This window comes from Erinaceus europaeus (genome assembly GCF_950295315.1).
Source record: "Erinaceus europaeus chromosome 6 unlocalized genomic scaffold, mEriEur2.1 SUPER_6_unloc_8, whole genome shotgun sequence".
Lineage (NCBI taxonomy): Eukaryota > Metazoa > Chordata > Mammalia > Eulipotyphla > Erinaceidae > Erinaceus > Erinaceus europaeus.
In genome coordinates this window covers 424,972-440,842 of record NW_026647188.1, presented here as the reverse complement: position 1 = coordinate 440,842, position 15,871 = coordinate 424,972, and the positions used below count along the sequence as shown (strand labels likewise).

The 15,871-nt window shown below is 44.7% G+C and overlaps 1 long non-coding RNA gene across 1 annotated transcript; it reads right to left on the bottom strand.

The window, feature by feature from the left end:
• Positions 1 to 1,235: 1,235 nt before the first annotated feature.
• On the bottom strand, positions 1,236 to 10,042 carry LOC132536231 (uncharacterized). Its single transcript, XR_009547890.1, has 3 exons — positions 10,024 to 10,042; positions 5,997 to 6,060; positions 1,236 to 1,583 (listed from the first exon to the last, which is right to left on the bottom strand). It is a non-coding gene; the product is annotated as an uncharacterized LOC132536231 (long non-coding RNA).
• Between the last annotated feature and the right edge of the window lie 5,829 nt (positions 10,043 to 15,871).

Sequence of the window (15,871 nt, the reverse complement as noted above, 5' to 3'; positions counted from 1 at the left end):
TGATTTCTCCATCTTCAATGGGTGAGTAGACTTCCCTTGTGTATATGGACCACAAGCATTTAAAACACTCCCCTCTGTTAACCTTCGGGGTTGCTCCCGGATTTGGACCCACCTGTGCACTCATCACTTTGGAGACCTATTTGTCTCCTTTTGCATGGCAGTTTTTTAATTCCTCTGCTTATTTCCTTTCTGTGTGTGCCTAAGTTGGGCGCGCGCTCGTGCGCGCGTGTGTGTGTGTGTGTGTGTGTGTGTGTGTGTGTCTGTGTATGTGTATTTCCCACAGCTAGAAGGCATTGCTGTCTCAACTTACCTGACACCAACATTTCATTCAAATGCTTCTAATGTAACATTGACTCTGACTGGCCCGCTCTGGGCTTCCAATGTGGGAAAGGGCCCACAGTCCCTCTGTGACACAGTGTCTATCTGTCTGCAATCACAAGGCCAGCACTGCCACCTGGTCTCTCTTTAGTGGGGATCAGTCAGATTCCTCTCTTTGACATCAAATGGGCCAGATTGTTCCTTAGTTCTCATTTCTTTTGTTTTTTTATACTTTCCTTCTCTTCCCTCCTTCATGTCTCTCTCCCTCTCCCTCTCTCTCTTCCTCTCTCTCTCTCTATATATATATATATATTTGTATACTGCCACATGTATTTATGACCAGAAAGCACCTCATCAATACCCTTTGCTACCCTGTGTGAGTTGAGTAACTATTGCAAAGTTACCAGTCACCAGCAGACTCTAGCAAGTGTTCAGACTGGTCAGGACAGGCAATGCAGACAGGTTGTTTATAGTGACTTCTCAACTGAAGTTGAACAGCCAAGGTTTTAACACAATGGCTCCCTTAATATTCTGTGATGTCTGAACTTAATCCACTGTGGGAGCCTGGACTTGTTGGTCCTCTAGCTACAGCCTGAGCCTTTCATGAACAGGAGGTGATGAACACCTTGCTGCTTTCAGAAATTCCAAAAGGGACCAGGGTGAATCTGGGATAACAGAGAGTACATGTTCCCCAGCATGAAGACTGAGTACAAATCCCTGGGCCCTTTACAAGGGGAAATGCGAGGATTTATGATATGTATACATTTCACTTTCTTGCACTCTGGTCTGGTAAGAGACACAGTGCACAGAGACAGAGTCCTGTGTGAGAGAGGCTCCAGAGACAAAGAGGAGGAGCCACTATCTACCTACAGCCACGGAAAAATAAACACCCTCCCTAGCAGTGAGTTGGGTCTGATTTCACAACAGGAAGTGTCCCCAAGTTGGACTGTGGGTGGGTCTTGGTCCCTGCCTGTACCACCCCCTCACCCCTACAGGTGGCTTTCAATGTCAGGAGCCACATCAGGATGGCAGTCATGGGCCCAGAGGGGACACTTGCAGAATGGCTGGGGTTCACCAGTGCTCCCTGCTGGTTCCTACTCAGTGTCTGGGCCTGAGGACACACTGACCTGAGTTCTCCTCAGAGGTCTGCTCCAGATGGCAGGGCTCTGCGATGATGGGGACAGAAGTGGAGTCTTGTGGTCTCCGGCTCAGCAGCTCAATAGTTGGCAGCTCACTCATTTCCTATCCACAGTCTTGTTGATGCCCTACAGCGAGAACAGTCAACATGCAGACTCAGGCTGAAGAATGGTACAAATCGGGCCAACTCACCTTAAGCTAGTGCCCACATGGTGCCTTAGGTCCTCCCACTGGGCCTCAGGATGGAGCCACTGTGTCTGTGGGAGGATCACTGCACTCAGCCAGGGAAACCCTACAGAAAGCAGGTGCCCAGGCATAGAAATTGCTGAGTCCATGGGAGCAGGCTTCCCAGGTTCCCTTGCTTAGAATGCAGACATCCCTTGGTACAGGGTGCAATAGGAACTTTATATTACGTGATATCTGGGGTGACATTGCACTGGGTTTGTCTTTCTTCCAGTAGAGGAGGGAGATAGATCAAAAATAACAACAAGAGGCTGGGAGGTGGGGCACCAGGCTGAGTGCACACATGACCATGTGCAAGGATCTGGGTTTGAGTCCAAGTTCCCAACATGCTTAGAGATGAAACACGCTGCAGGTGTCTATCATTCTCTATTCTCTTTTTTCCCCTCCAATATATCTTTATTCAATAAAATAGACAAAAAAAAAAAAAGGAAAATGACTGACAGGACCAGTGAATTCATGGTGCCAGTAACCAGCTCCACTGAGTTACAGGATAGCAGAGAGAGAGGGAGAAAGATAAAGATAGGGAGAGGGAGAGGGAGAGAGAGAAAAGCAGCAACACAACACTGACAATTATTTCCATCATGTGATGAGGATTAAGCTTGAACCTGGATCTGGCACAGGAAAAGCAGGCAACTGTGCAGTACGAGGGCTCTTCTCCTGGGCCCATTAGTAACTTCTGATAGGATCCTGCCTGAGAACACTCCTGCTCATCCATGCCCAATACCATTGAGAGCTTTATATCTATGGCAGATTATTTGTCAGTTCTGACACTAAATGTGTCCTTCTTTAGAAAAGATTTGATTTACTATTTCTTGTGAATAAAGATAAGAGATATTGAGAGGAGAGATAGGGGGGTAGAGAGATAGACTGGAGCCTGTAGTTCTGTTTCACTATCCATCAAGGTTCCCTGTTGCAGGTGGGGGCTAGGGACTTGAACCTGGATGCTTGTGCACTGTAATCTGTGCGCTCTACCAGATATGCCACTGCCTGTAAACTTGCATTGCCCTTCTAAACTGTTCCTTTACAGAGATCTGTTAAGGAGTCAAACAAATGAAGGTAGGAACACTGATGGCTGCTGTGATTAAATAACTGCAACGCATTGTGTGGAATTGCTCTGCTCACTATACTGACACATGAGGTCAGTCTAAGAGACTTTAAATGTTTCTTTTCTTTTATTATTTACTTAACTGCTATGTCTTGTGACCCACTATTCCAGAAGATCTTTTCTTTTGAATCCTTTAAAAAGAGACAAGGTGGCCGGGCGCTAGTGCAGCAGGTTAAGTGCACATGGTGTGAAGCTCTAGGACTGGCCTAAGGATCCCGGTTCGAGCCCCTGGCCCATAAGTGGAGAAGCGGGTCTGAAGGTGTATGTCTTTCTCTGCCCTCTCTCTCTTCCTCTCCTCACTAGATTTCTCTCTGTCCTGTCTAACAACAATGATAGCAATAACAAAAACTATTATAATAACAATAAAGAACAAGAGCAACAAAAGAGGAAAATAGCCTCTAGGAGCAGTGGATTCATAGTGCAGGGCACAGAGCCCCAGCAATAGCCCTGGAGGCAGAGAAATAGAGAGAGAGACAGAGGTTTTGAGATAAGAGATCCAGGCTCACTGCAAGCCTCCACTGATCATGGAGTCTCCCCTCTGTGCTGTTTGAGCTAATCTGATGTGCACCTAGGGTGTGAACCTGGGGCTTCCTACACAATAAAATGAACTTTGCTGTGGGAGCTCTGTGCCAGTCCTAGAGTGTCCTTCTCCTTGTCAGGGCTACAAAAGAACAGCAGGCACCTTGCTCTATGCTCCCATCCCACTGCTCCTCCCAGCCCATGAAGTCACCAAAGAGAGAACACAGGGGACTGAAAACTCAGAAGCCAAGTACAAAGCCAGAGCTGACACAGGGAGTAACTGTGCATAAAAACAGTGGCTAGTACTTCATGCTTAGGATTGCTTTCCCTTGCCCTTCCCAAATTAGAGAAAGACAGTTTGCTGTGGTGTGGATTTGAGTTTTAAAAATGTGGTACATTTCTTTTTCTTTTTTTTTCCTAAAATGTTTTCTTAAAGACATTTTAAATTATTTATTTATTTATTTCCTTTTTCTTGCCCTTGTTGTTTTTATTGTTGTAGTAGTTATTATTGTTGATGTTGTCATTGTTGGATAGGATAGAGAAATGGAGAGAGGAGGGGAAGACAGAGAGGGGGAGAGAAGGACAGACACCTGCAGACCTGCTTCACCACCTGTGAAGTGACTCCTTTGTAGGTGGGACGGTTCATTTCTTAATGAGAGAAAGAGAGAGAGTAGAGAAAGGAAGAGGAGGAGAAGGAAAGAAAGTTGCAGAACGTCATTCTGGATGGGTGCCCCGACCGATGGGCGGTGAACAGGGGCTAGGAACCTAAAAAACCTACAATGAAAGGGACACGAGACACGAAGAACGACAGCAAGACAGGTTTCTGATCAAGCTGCAAAATTTGATTGTGTTCACAGGCATTATAAGGCTTTAGGGAAGGAGAGGGAATGCTGGAGGAGGGGGAGGGGGAGCAAACTTCAAAGCAGAATGTTCCTTGCAACAAATGGCAGAAACCAAACTGTGTGTTGACTCACTTGATTACTGATAAATGGTTTACCTGAGGGAAAATGGCCTGCCCAGGGGGGAATTAACACTTGTCTCCAGGGATTCCATTGTCTCAAAGCTTATCATCTATTAAGCAGAGAAATGGCTCCTGGCAGATGGGCACTGAGGATGCTGCACTAAGCAGCTCACAGTCCTCTGACAGTGCTCTAGCTCGCAGTCTGGGAAATGGAGCTCATTTCTGAGGTATAGAGAGGAAAGTCTCTTTCCATTTTGATCTTCTTGAGAATTTAACTTGGACTGTAAATGCACATCACTAAGAGGGCTGGAAACTCAGTCTGAGAAACACCAAGTGCAGGCGTTCAGCACATGAACACCTGAGCCTGAACACTAGCCTCTCGCTATGTTCAAATGCTGAGGACATTTTGCCATGGAACCGGGGTTCAAGAAATACTTCTGTGTAGACTCAGAGGTGTGACCTCATTTGAAAGGAGTCTCAGAAATACAAGGGCCTTTTTTGTAAAGAAATATACTAGCAAGGGCAACCAAAAGGAATAAATAAATAAATAGACTAGCGGAATCCCATACTGAAAATAAAAAGTTGTGAGGAATAGAGAGTGTAATCTGTATTTCTTTAAACATCAAGAAAGAAAGACATGATTAGTGAAGTAAATGAATAAATCGATTAACGTTTTTTTTCTTTTCCTGTTTTTTTTTTTTGCCTCCAGGGTTATTTATTCCTTGGGCTTAATAAGAATCCACATTTTCTGGCGGCCTATTTTTTAATTTTATTGGATAATACAGAAATTGCGAGTGGAGAGAGAGGGAGAAAGATGGACACAACTGCAGACCAGCTTCCACTATTGTGAAGCAACCCCCCTGAAGTGGGGAGTGGGATAAACCTTGATTCTTGCATAGGTCCTTGTGCTGACTACTATGTGTACTTAACAGGGTACAGCGCCAGCCCCCTCAACATATATGTTTTTTAAATTTTTATTATCTTTATTTATTTATTGATGGGATAAAGACAGCCAAAAATTGAGAGGGAAAGGGGTGATATGCAGGAAGATACCTGCAGCACAGCTTCGCCACTCATGAAGCTTTCCCCCTGTAGGTGGGGAACAGGGGCTTGAACCTGAGTCCTTTAGCATTGTAACATGTGCTCTCAAATGGGTGTGCCACCACCCAGCCTCTCTCTCAAAACATTTTTTCAAGACAGCACTTCTTGGTGAAAAAAAAATAGAGAGAAGACTTCACCTCTCTGGCTAGCAACCATCAAGCATGGCTAGAGGTGCAGAGGTGCAGGTCTGAGGTGTTTTTTTTTTCCTGAGAACATGTAGCCGAAAATGTGGAAAGGGGATGAAAAAGACACTGGGAACAGGTGAATTTGGGACAGGGGTATTGATGCCTTTACATTGTACAATGCCTGTTTTCTATTTTCATTATTTTAATTAAGTATTTTACCTAAAACAAATTACACTGTGATGACAAAATGAATAGAAAGACCCAACAACTATATTGTTCCCAAGATTTACAAATTGGTATATTCTTCAGTGTATTAAAGAAAACTTTTAGGAAGTCAGGTTTGACTTTTGTGCCACAGTAAGGGCTGGTCAGGATGGATGAAATGTGTGAAGACAATTAAGCTTAATACTAAACAGCAGCTATTGAGAGAGTTTTGAACTGCTATTTTAAATCTAACCATCCTAACTTAGAATATCTTGACACTTACCCATCAATGTGTCTGGAGTCTCATTTTCCTTAGAAGTCAGACACATCTAATGCTGTGCAGGAACCTTGAATTAAAAAAAAAAAACTGGAGTTACAACCCACCTTTCACAAGATCTACTTGAAGAAAACTTGTTTTTAGCTTCCCTAAGGTTCACAAAGAATGAATCAACTAAAAATATAAATTCTTTTAGCTCCACAGACTTCACTATGGTTGGAGAGTAAACATTGCTGATTTCAGTAACTCTTTAACTGAATGCATAAGAACAATATATGTTTAAAAGACTAATGTCAACACTTGTATTTCTTCTTGCAGTGTGACTGTTTCCTTGTAAATGAGAGATATATATTCTAGCAAATTCAGCTCTTTGCAAATCAAGTTTAAATATGGATCATAGTTTAAAATATTTTCTTGCAAGGAAATATATTGTATCCACATAGCAGTCAAAGTGCTCCTTATTGTAGGGGCGAGGAGTAAATGCCTTGAAAGTGTGAGCAACTTTCAAGAGTAGAGACCATGTCTCAAATGATCTAGAATTCATGTTAACTAGGCAAAAAACTGAGGTGGTAATTACTAGGCAGAGGGTCCCAGGACAGGCAGGGAGTAGGGATGAGGACATCTCCTTGGTTGGAGAGAGGGGAGAGAGTTTAGGGAATCATTCCAGCCAGATGGGTGCTGGGTATGCCGTCTCTGTTTCTCTGTCCTTGCCTTTGCCTCTGTCTCCATATATATAAAATCAGGCATCTCATAAAAAATATTTTAAAAGATAAATATACCTCTGAGCATGATCTAAAGAAATGCATTTCTGAAAAAACTGATCAAATTATTAATCTGAGTCTATATGAGAAATAGTCTCATTATTAGTAAGGTACACCAAAGTCATTAAAGGCAAATACTGGGGGGTGGTGGTACACAGTAGGTAAAACACATATGGCTCAAAGCACAAGGACTGGCATAAAGATCCCAGTTTGAGGCCCCAGAACCTCACCTGTTGTTGGTATGTTTCTAATTCTACTTCTAAAAACCTTTTCTGTTTCATTTGGTTTAAATACCCCCTGCTTAACACTGCATTCTATTTACATAACACTGTATTCTATTTACATAACCTCTGTTAACAAGCACCACCCTCCCTCCAGGGCATTGGTGGTTCAGTGGTAGAATTCTTGCCTACTCCGCCCCCTCTCCTTGTCATACCCTGATTTTCACCAGTCACTTTTCTCTCTACCCTCTGTATGTCACATCTTGTTTACACCCTACTTGTAAAGTATATAAAGACAACATTGTTCGTTTTAGTGAGTTGTGAGTTGGTAGTTGTGTTAGTTTAGCTTAGCTTGGTATAGATTGCGCTGCATCCTGCATGAATAAAGAGATACTGCATACAGCTCAACCATGAGTCCCTTGTCATCTGTTACCCGCCCATGAAGCCAGCCCGTTGAAAACAACAACCTGAGTATGTGGGAGGTCACTTCACAAACAGTGAAGCAGGTCTGCAGGTGTCTTTCTCTCCCCCTTTCTGCTTCCTGTCCTCTTTAAGATTCTCTTGTCTTATCCAACAACAACAGCTATAGCAATAACAACAACAACAACAACAAGGGCAATGAAATGTGAAAAACAGCTTCCAGGAGCAGTGGATTTGTAACAGATGACAAGGGACTCATGGTTGAGCTGTATGCAGTATCTCTTTATTCATGCAGGATGCAGCGCAATCTATACCAATGTGGCGCAAAATGCAAGGACCTGCTGAAGGATCCCAGTTCGAGCCCCCAGCTCCCTGCCTGTAGGGGAGTCGCTTCACAGGCGGTGAAGCAGATCTCCAGGTGTCTTTCCCCGTCTGTTCCCCTCCTCTGTTTCTCTCTGTCCTGTGTAACAATGACGACATCAATACTAATAACTACAACAACAATAAAAAAGGGCAACCAAAGGGAAAATATAAAAAAAATAAAAACAAATGGGAAAAGATACACTGAAATGCCCAGCAGCATATGGCTAGCGGGCATCTCTAGGGGATACTGACACATATTATGAAGCCAGTCACTGCAATGAAGATGTAACTGGGGCGATGCAGGGCCATCCCGCTGTACTGTGGTGCACTGCGGCACCCAGGCTACTACAGACCCGCACGGATGGGGGACACTGAGCTGCACCCAGGGCCAGCTTGGACGGGCACCGCAGTATCACCAGGGCCACGCGCATCTGCATGAACAGGGATTGCTGCCGGGTGGCTTCTTGCTGATACAAGGGGAGAAGTTCTGCTCATCCAAGAGGGTTCCCAGGGCCTGGGAGTTCCTGGTAATGCCATGGAATCCCAACCAGGGGACTCGCCCATCAGCAAGGACACCTGTGAACAAGACACTGAGCTCTGGGAGGAGCAGAGGAGGAGGTTCCTGTCTGCTCAGTAGAAGCTTGGAGAGAATGGAGGACAGCTAAATATGGGGCCTGGGGCAGGTCCACTTCCTACTGAGGCTCAGTAGGACAGACAGGAGGGGACAGCAAACTCCTATTTAATACATCAGGGGATTCTCCTACATCATCATGGGAATATTTGTTTATAGATGAGTTGATACACGCATCCTGGTTTTCCTACCTGAGACCCAAGACTTCTAAAATGGAACCCAAATATAGTCCCTTACAAAGGCTTTCGGCAAGAACACTCTATTCCTTGATGGAACAGAGCCTTTGTGCAATCTTACAATAGTGACTCCAGAACACAGAGTCAGAAAAGGAGTCTCATCCCGAGGACTGTCAGGCTCAGCTGTATTGTTAATTACAGATAGACATGCCCTGGTGTAGACTCTGATTTTCTGTGACTGATGACAATAGATGGTCTATTTTATTTTTGCAGGGGCAGGGCAAATGGAGATGATTAAACAAGTTAATTTAATGCAACTTCATCCTTCATCATCTGTTAAGGCAAGATTCAAGTACAGTTTCCTCAGGTTTCAGTGAAGTAAGAATATTATTGACAACAACAACAAGAACAAAAAGCTGAACTATATGTTAATAAAGTAAGAGTCATCTTAATAAAAGGTATGTTATATGATTTTCATTCTTGGTGTAAGATCTTTTTTCTCAAGATAGAGACAGAAAAACAGAGGGGCGAAGAGACAGACAAATAGACAGACAGAGAGACAGAGAGAGAGATGGTGCCAAAGCTTTTTTCAACATGGGGGGTCTAGGCTTGAGGCTTTGTCATACAAAAGCAAGGTAGTGCTTTATCTAAGAGAGCCTTTTGCCCTTCCACTGATGCAAAAGCTTATCAAATCTTTTTTTTTTTTTTCTGTAGTAGGAATATTAGAAGCATAACATGGAATCATGGGGGAATATGAAGCTGTTGAATTAAAAACAAATAGTCCTGACAATAAACATCCAGTCAATATGTGAGAAGTAAGTCAGTGGAGTGAGGTCAGAGCCACATTCTAGCTGAGTCAAGGCCACTTCAGCCCAGGCTGTGCTCAGTCCATTTCACCCCCCCCAATACTCTCTGTGTGCATGGGAGTTCCCCACTACAAGTATGGATTGACAGGCCTGGCAGTGCATCTGCTCCCAGGGTGGCCAGGATACTGGACACACACTGGGGTGGGGAAGGTGTCTTCCCAGGCCCTAAAGGTCCTGCTCTAATGACAGAACAATGCACCTACAGAGAAGCCCATGGAGGACAGGATCTGGGCATCTGGAATAAAAGCCACCTCTAGCCTGTGGACAACACGAGACCCAGGGAGTCATTTCATCTGGGAATCAAAGTCAGCACATAGCATCCAATGCTCATGTTCAAGCTGATAATTGTAGGGCCTGTAAATTATCTCTTAAATATCCATGTCACCCCTGGCAGAAAAAGGGTTGGCCACACTGACCTAGAGCAATTCCCAAAATAAAATACCTTTCTAGAAATGACTTGGGATGAGAATTGGGTCCCTGCCTGTAACCTTCCCTGAACCCCCGCACCCCCCACATGCGAATGGTCCTGTGTCATGATCCTGCTTCAGAAAGGGAGACATCCCAGAGGAGGCACTTTGGGAAGGCTGGGGCTCACCTCTCCCCTGCTGGCTCCTTCTCTACTGCCTGGCCTTACAGACCTGCTGCCCTGGGGTCTCTGAAGTCATCTGCTCCAGATGGAAGGGTTCCTTAAGGGTGGGAAAAGACCATGAAATGGTGAGTCCAGATACAGTACCTGAGGGGATTCTGAATGATCCTTTTACATTTACCATTTTTTTCTAGGTTACCTCAGTAAATCATAAGGGACAGGGACCTGTGAAAACACCATTTGTAAGGATGACAATTAACTGAGGGAAACTGTTATTTGTTTATGCTGAGGAACTTTTTATTTTTCCCCCAAGGGCTGTTGCTGGGGCTTGGTGCCTGCACTATGAATCCATTGTTCCTAGAGGCCATTTTTCCCATTGTTGTAGTTGTTATAGTTGCTGTTGTTGGATAGGACATAGAGAAATCGAGAGAGGAGGGGAAGACAGAGGGGGAGAGAAAGAAAGACAGACACCTGCAGACCTGCTTCACTGCCTGTGAAGCGTGGCCCCTGCAGATGGGGAGCCTGCAACTAGAACCTGGATCCTTAACCTGGTCCTTGCACTTCTTACCATGTGCGCTTAACCTGCTGTGCTACCTCTTGGCCCCCAGGAATGATGTTTTGCAAGACTGTAGTCATCTGATGGGTTCACATTCATATCTCCCTAAACTACATGTAGAAACTCTCACCCTGAGCCATATGCTATCTCCCTTGAACACAGGGCTTTGGGCCTCTCCCGTGCTTTTAGAAAATTTCTTTGATTCTTGTAGGAATTTCCAGTTAGTAAACTTCACTCCCTTTTTTAAAAAATTATGTATCATTGGATAGAGACAGAGATAAATTGAGAGAGGAGGGGATACAGAGAAGGAGAGAGCCAGAGACATTTGCAGGCCTGCTTCACTACTCCAGAAGCTTCAACAGGGGCTTGAACCTGTGTGCTTGTGCACTGTAATGTGTGTGCTTTTTCAGGACATGGCCACCTGGCCCTCAAACTCACTTCCTTACAAGGAGTATGATGACTGACATCAGGAAGAGCCTGATCAACATTATGGAATTTAATAAGCAACATTATTTCTATATTTATGCTGTAGAGCCACTAAGAATTCCTTTTGCTTCCTATGCCTTTACAGTTTCCCATAAACATAAATATCTGTAGTTTCCCTAGTAAACCAACTGCATAGCATGCAGGTGGTATACCCATTAGAGTACAAATGTTATCAAGAGCAAGGACCTGGGTTCCGTTCCCTGCTTCCACCTGCTCTGGAGAAGCTTCATGGGCTATGACGCGGTGCTATAGGTGTCTGACTCTCTTCCTCTCCACCCTCTCCAGACAGGAATGCCACTCTTGTTTTGCTGCACAGACCTGCAGTGCAAGAAACTGGGAAGAAATAAGTTCAACTCCACAAAATACTGATGTCCATATTTCCTTTTTTTATCTGTGGGCCTCCTGTGCATGATTACACTGTGCCAGATGACCCGTGTTTTCTTTTGTTTTTCCCTTTTAATGTTCAGAAGAGAACGAGAGAGAATAACAAAGACTAAAGCTTCATGCTTGAGCCATTGGCTTTACAGACAAGTAGATGAAAAGGTTTTAAATGTAAAAGTCACGACCACATGGAAAACCAAGATGGAGGTCTTAGGAGAAAGTAACCACGAAGCTGTTCCTGGGCCAGCCTAGAACCAGTGACTTCTTGTCTCTGCTGGTGGCTCTCCTGGATCTTTGCAAGTAGGCAGACACCCACAGGCTAAGCAGAGGCACTGAGTGCTTGATCCTGAAGCTCCTTTCAAACTCGGAGAGACAGAGAGAAGCACTCTGTCATTCTCCCCTCTGCTCTTAGCCCAACCCATGAGCTTCTGCAGCTCTGTCCTCATCTGGCAGCTCAGCAAGGGTGGGGAGAGGGGCCTGAGCACTGTGTGTGCTGACTGACCCTGGAAACACCACACCACAGGCAGGAAGGTTCTGCCCTCAGAGCTGAGGCTCAAGTGTGGCTGCACTCTTCACTTCTGGGTTTACAAATGCCATTCAGAGAATGCTGAGCGTTCCTTTCTGTTGCTGAATTTCTGATATTTATACTTTGTTACACTTAATGTATATACTACATTACTAAACCTCATACATTAGTAGAAATGATGAACTTTTTAATTTGGGCCTTCTAAATTATTTCAGGCCTTCACAGAAAAGAACATATGATTGAAAAAAAGATTTCAATAGCTTTTTCATAAAAGAATGAAATAAATAAATTTATTTAGAGTTTCTTTCAAGTATTTATTTAGGATGAGAGGAATAGATCACCAGGTAGCCTACTTCAAAGCTCCATTTGTTGATTGATGAGAGAGACAAGAGATAGAATGACACATGACACAAGTGTATGCAGTGCCACAGACCAGACCTGAGATTTATGTTGCTGAGTTGTTTCTACCCAGTGCCAAAAACCATTCTGTAGCTGTCACTTACCTCTTTACTTATCCACCAAGCATAATCCTATTTATCCCAAAGGATACAACATCATCTTTACTTTCCTAGGGGATACTTCATTGAGTATATGTCCCATAACTTTTTTTTCCCCTCCTCCAGGGTTATTGCTGGGCTCGGTGCCTGCACCATGAATCCACCGCTCCTGGAGGCCATTTTTCCCCCTTTTGTTGCCCTTGTTGTAGCTTCGTTGTGGTTATTATTATTGCCCTTGTTGACGCAATTCGTTGTTGGATAGGACAGAGAGAAATGGAGAGAGGAGGGGAAGACAGAGAAGGGGAGAGAAAGATAGACACCTGCAGACCTGCTTCACCGCCTGTGAAGCAACTCCCCTGCAGGTGGGGAGCCGGGGGCTCGAACTCGGATCCTTGCGCCGGTTCCTGCGCTTTGCGCCACCTGCGCTTAACCCACTGCGCCACCGCCCGACCCCCGTCCCATAACTTTTTTATCCAGTCATCTGTCAAAGGGCATTTGGGTTGCTTCCAAATGGGGGCTATATAGGTCCTAAACTGGAGAAATGTGGGCTGTGGTTTTTCTAGTTGTTCAGGAAGCTTGATGGACGCCTGTCTTTTATTTACCACTAGACACACAACCACCTCAACATTATGCCTCTGCCAGGCATCATTCACAGTTTTGGATGAGACCTTGGTTTGCAAGACTATATGTTTCAGACATGTCCATGCAGCTTCCAGGGGAAGTTTCCAACACTGTCCAGGTCCCGGACCCCTAGGTGCTAATGACCGTCCACCACAAGTGGCTACTAATGAATTCTTATCTGCATCTTCAGATTGGCCTACATATTTAAGTTATTTTCCTGAGGAAATGAAATAGTGTCCTATAGTAAGAACTAAAAAAAAAAAAAAAAAGAAAAGAAAAGAAAGAAAAAAGGCCCAATTCTCATGCAACCAACTTTTGAATGGGGAAGACAGAAATTCAACAGAAGAGACTACCAATCACAATGTGATTCTAGACTCCTGGAAATATTACCCAGAAAAAAACAAAGAGGGAAGTGAGGGAGTAAAGGTGAAAGATGAAACCTGACTGACACTGTGGAGAGGACAAACAAGGAAGGCTCCTTGGAAGAGCTCATTTGAAAGGAGACTTATTTGAATTTAATTTCTTTTTTTTTTTTTCAGAGCTCTGCTCAGATCTGGCTTATGGTGGTAGCAGGGTTTGAACCTGGGACCCTGAAGCTTCTGACATAAATGTCATTTGCATAGCCATTATGCTCTCTCCCTGGCTCTTGATTTATTTTAATCACTGCAGGGAATAATCCTGGCCCTGCCATCTGCACAGTGCCACTGAATGGCCCTAATGCCCAACTGTATAATATTTAAAATAATTTTTTAGAGAGAGAGAGAGAGAGAGAGCAGTTGGAGAAAGAGAGACAGAATCATCACAGCACCTGTCACCACCCATGACGAGACTGAGGCCATGTATGGTGCTGATGCTCAAATGCAGGGATTCAAACATGGGAGGCATGCACTCTTAAGAGATGAGCTATCTCCAGTCACCAAAATGTAAACACACTTTGAATTCATCTAAAATGCCACTGTGAATAACTGCAGGAACGATATAAAATTGAGGGGGAAAATTACACTTCTCACTGATATTTTTAGCTAAAATTGGTGTTACGTCCTGGACCCAGACATGAACATGTTTATGTCCACAGTGTCAGTGAGACAAATCCCACTCCTTCATTTAGACATGGTTCAAGTCAGTCACATCAGGTTCTGTTTTTAAAGGAAAAATGGAAAGACTCTAAGTTACAGAACAGCCTGACATGTGCTTCCAAAGAACATGAGCTGCTCAGAAGGGTCCCCAGAACAACAATCCACATACTGTTACTGTGGTGCCGATCTCCACATCTCAGCTTCCTCACCAGCCTGGCCACCACCACAGGCAATGCTCTGTCTTAATCTTATCTTCATATTCACTGAGCATGCTCTTACCAAACCAGATGTGTGTGGTCACTCACAGGACTAACTGACCCTACTTCTCTAAGTTGATGTCAATGTCCCTGAAGCCCCGAGGCTGTCCCTCCAAATAAATGTGCAGCACAGGGAGTTTCACCTGGAGCTATTCAGCACTGAGCTCAGCCCCCCAGAGGAAGTCCATCCTGTGACAGAACAGAATCTCTGGGGTCTAAAAACTCCTCAGATGGTGCCCACCTGCAGCCAGGCTTCATCTCTGCACACTGATGTGCTAAGAACGCTGTGCTCTGCACTAATCTCTGCTCCCTCACCTCAATAATAGTAACTCTGAGCTTCCTTCAGAAGTATGTTTAAATTCTAATATGCAGTTCATTCTGACGGAAGAGAACTTCTAACAGCTGCTGGGAAAATGCAAGTGCATCTGCGTGTATCTTGGATGCTGAATCCCAGGCCCCAGACTGTTCAGTTATTTCCCTAACGTGTTCAGTCCTGGCTATGCTGTGTCATGTTCATAGGTAAGGCCTGTAGGACTCCAACATCAGAAGCTAACTCAGTAGGAATCAAAAGGTTTGGGCTCTGTGTGTGCGTATGTGTGTGTCTTCATCCACACATCACTACCCCTGGCATGTGTGATGAGAGGGCTCAGGGCAAAAGCCATGGCTCAGGTGCTAGCTCATCTGGTAGAGAGCACATGATACCATAGTAGAGGACCTGGGTTCAAGTCCCTGGTTCCCTCTTGAAGGGGTAAGAACTCAGGAGCAGGTGACCAGTGCTGCATGCGATCATCTTCTCTCTTTATTTTGAATAGAGAGAGAAACTGAAAGTGGAAAGAGAGATTATAGAAAGGGAGAGACACCTGCTGCTCTGCTTAACTGCTCTGTGAAGCCTCCTTTCCCCCCGGGTGAGGACCAGAGGCTTAAACCTGGGTCCTTGTACATTATCTTAGCTGAGCTCTATAGTGTGTGACACTGTTTCCCCCATCCATCTGGGTGCTCCATCAAATGAAAAATGGGAAAAGAAGAAGATAAAGAACGGCCTCTAGGAATGGTGGAGTTGGGCAGGTGTGGAGTCCCAGCCCTGGAGGGACAAAATGAAGCACAGAGTAAAGGCCGTCTCACACTAAACATTTCCGTGAACTTTCAAAGGTTCAGTGTTCACCTCACTGTTGCCTTCCTTCTAGCTTTTGCTGTTTGTCTGTTTTCCTTTTGCCATCATCTTAATGGGGGCCTCCAGGTTTATGGGAGAGTTGACATAAGGGCACAATCCCAATCACTGTCTCTGTAACCTATGGAGACACCCGGTCTCCTGCCCTCAGTAAGCAGAAGCGCCTTTGAAGAAGCTTCTGGAAGCTCCAGGTGGGAAGCAGTGATGTCAAGGTCATAGGCATGTGGCTGAGGTCTCAGACCCACATCACTGAGTGCACCCCTTCTTACCATCCAGCAGGACGGGATCC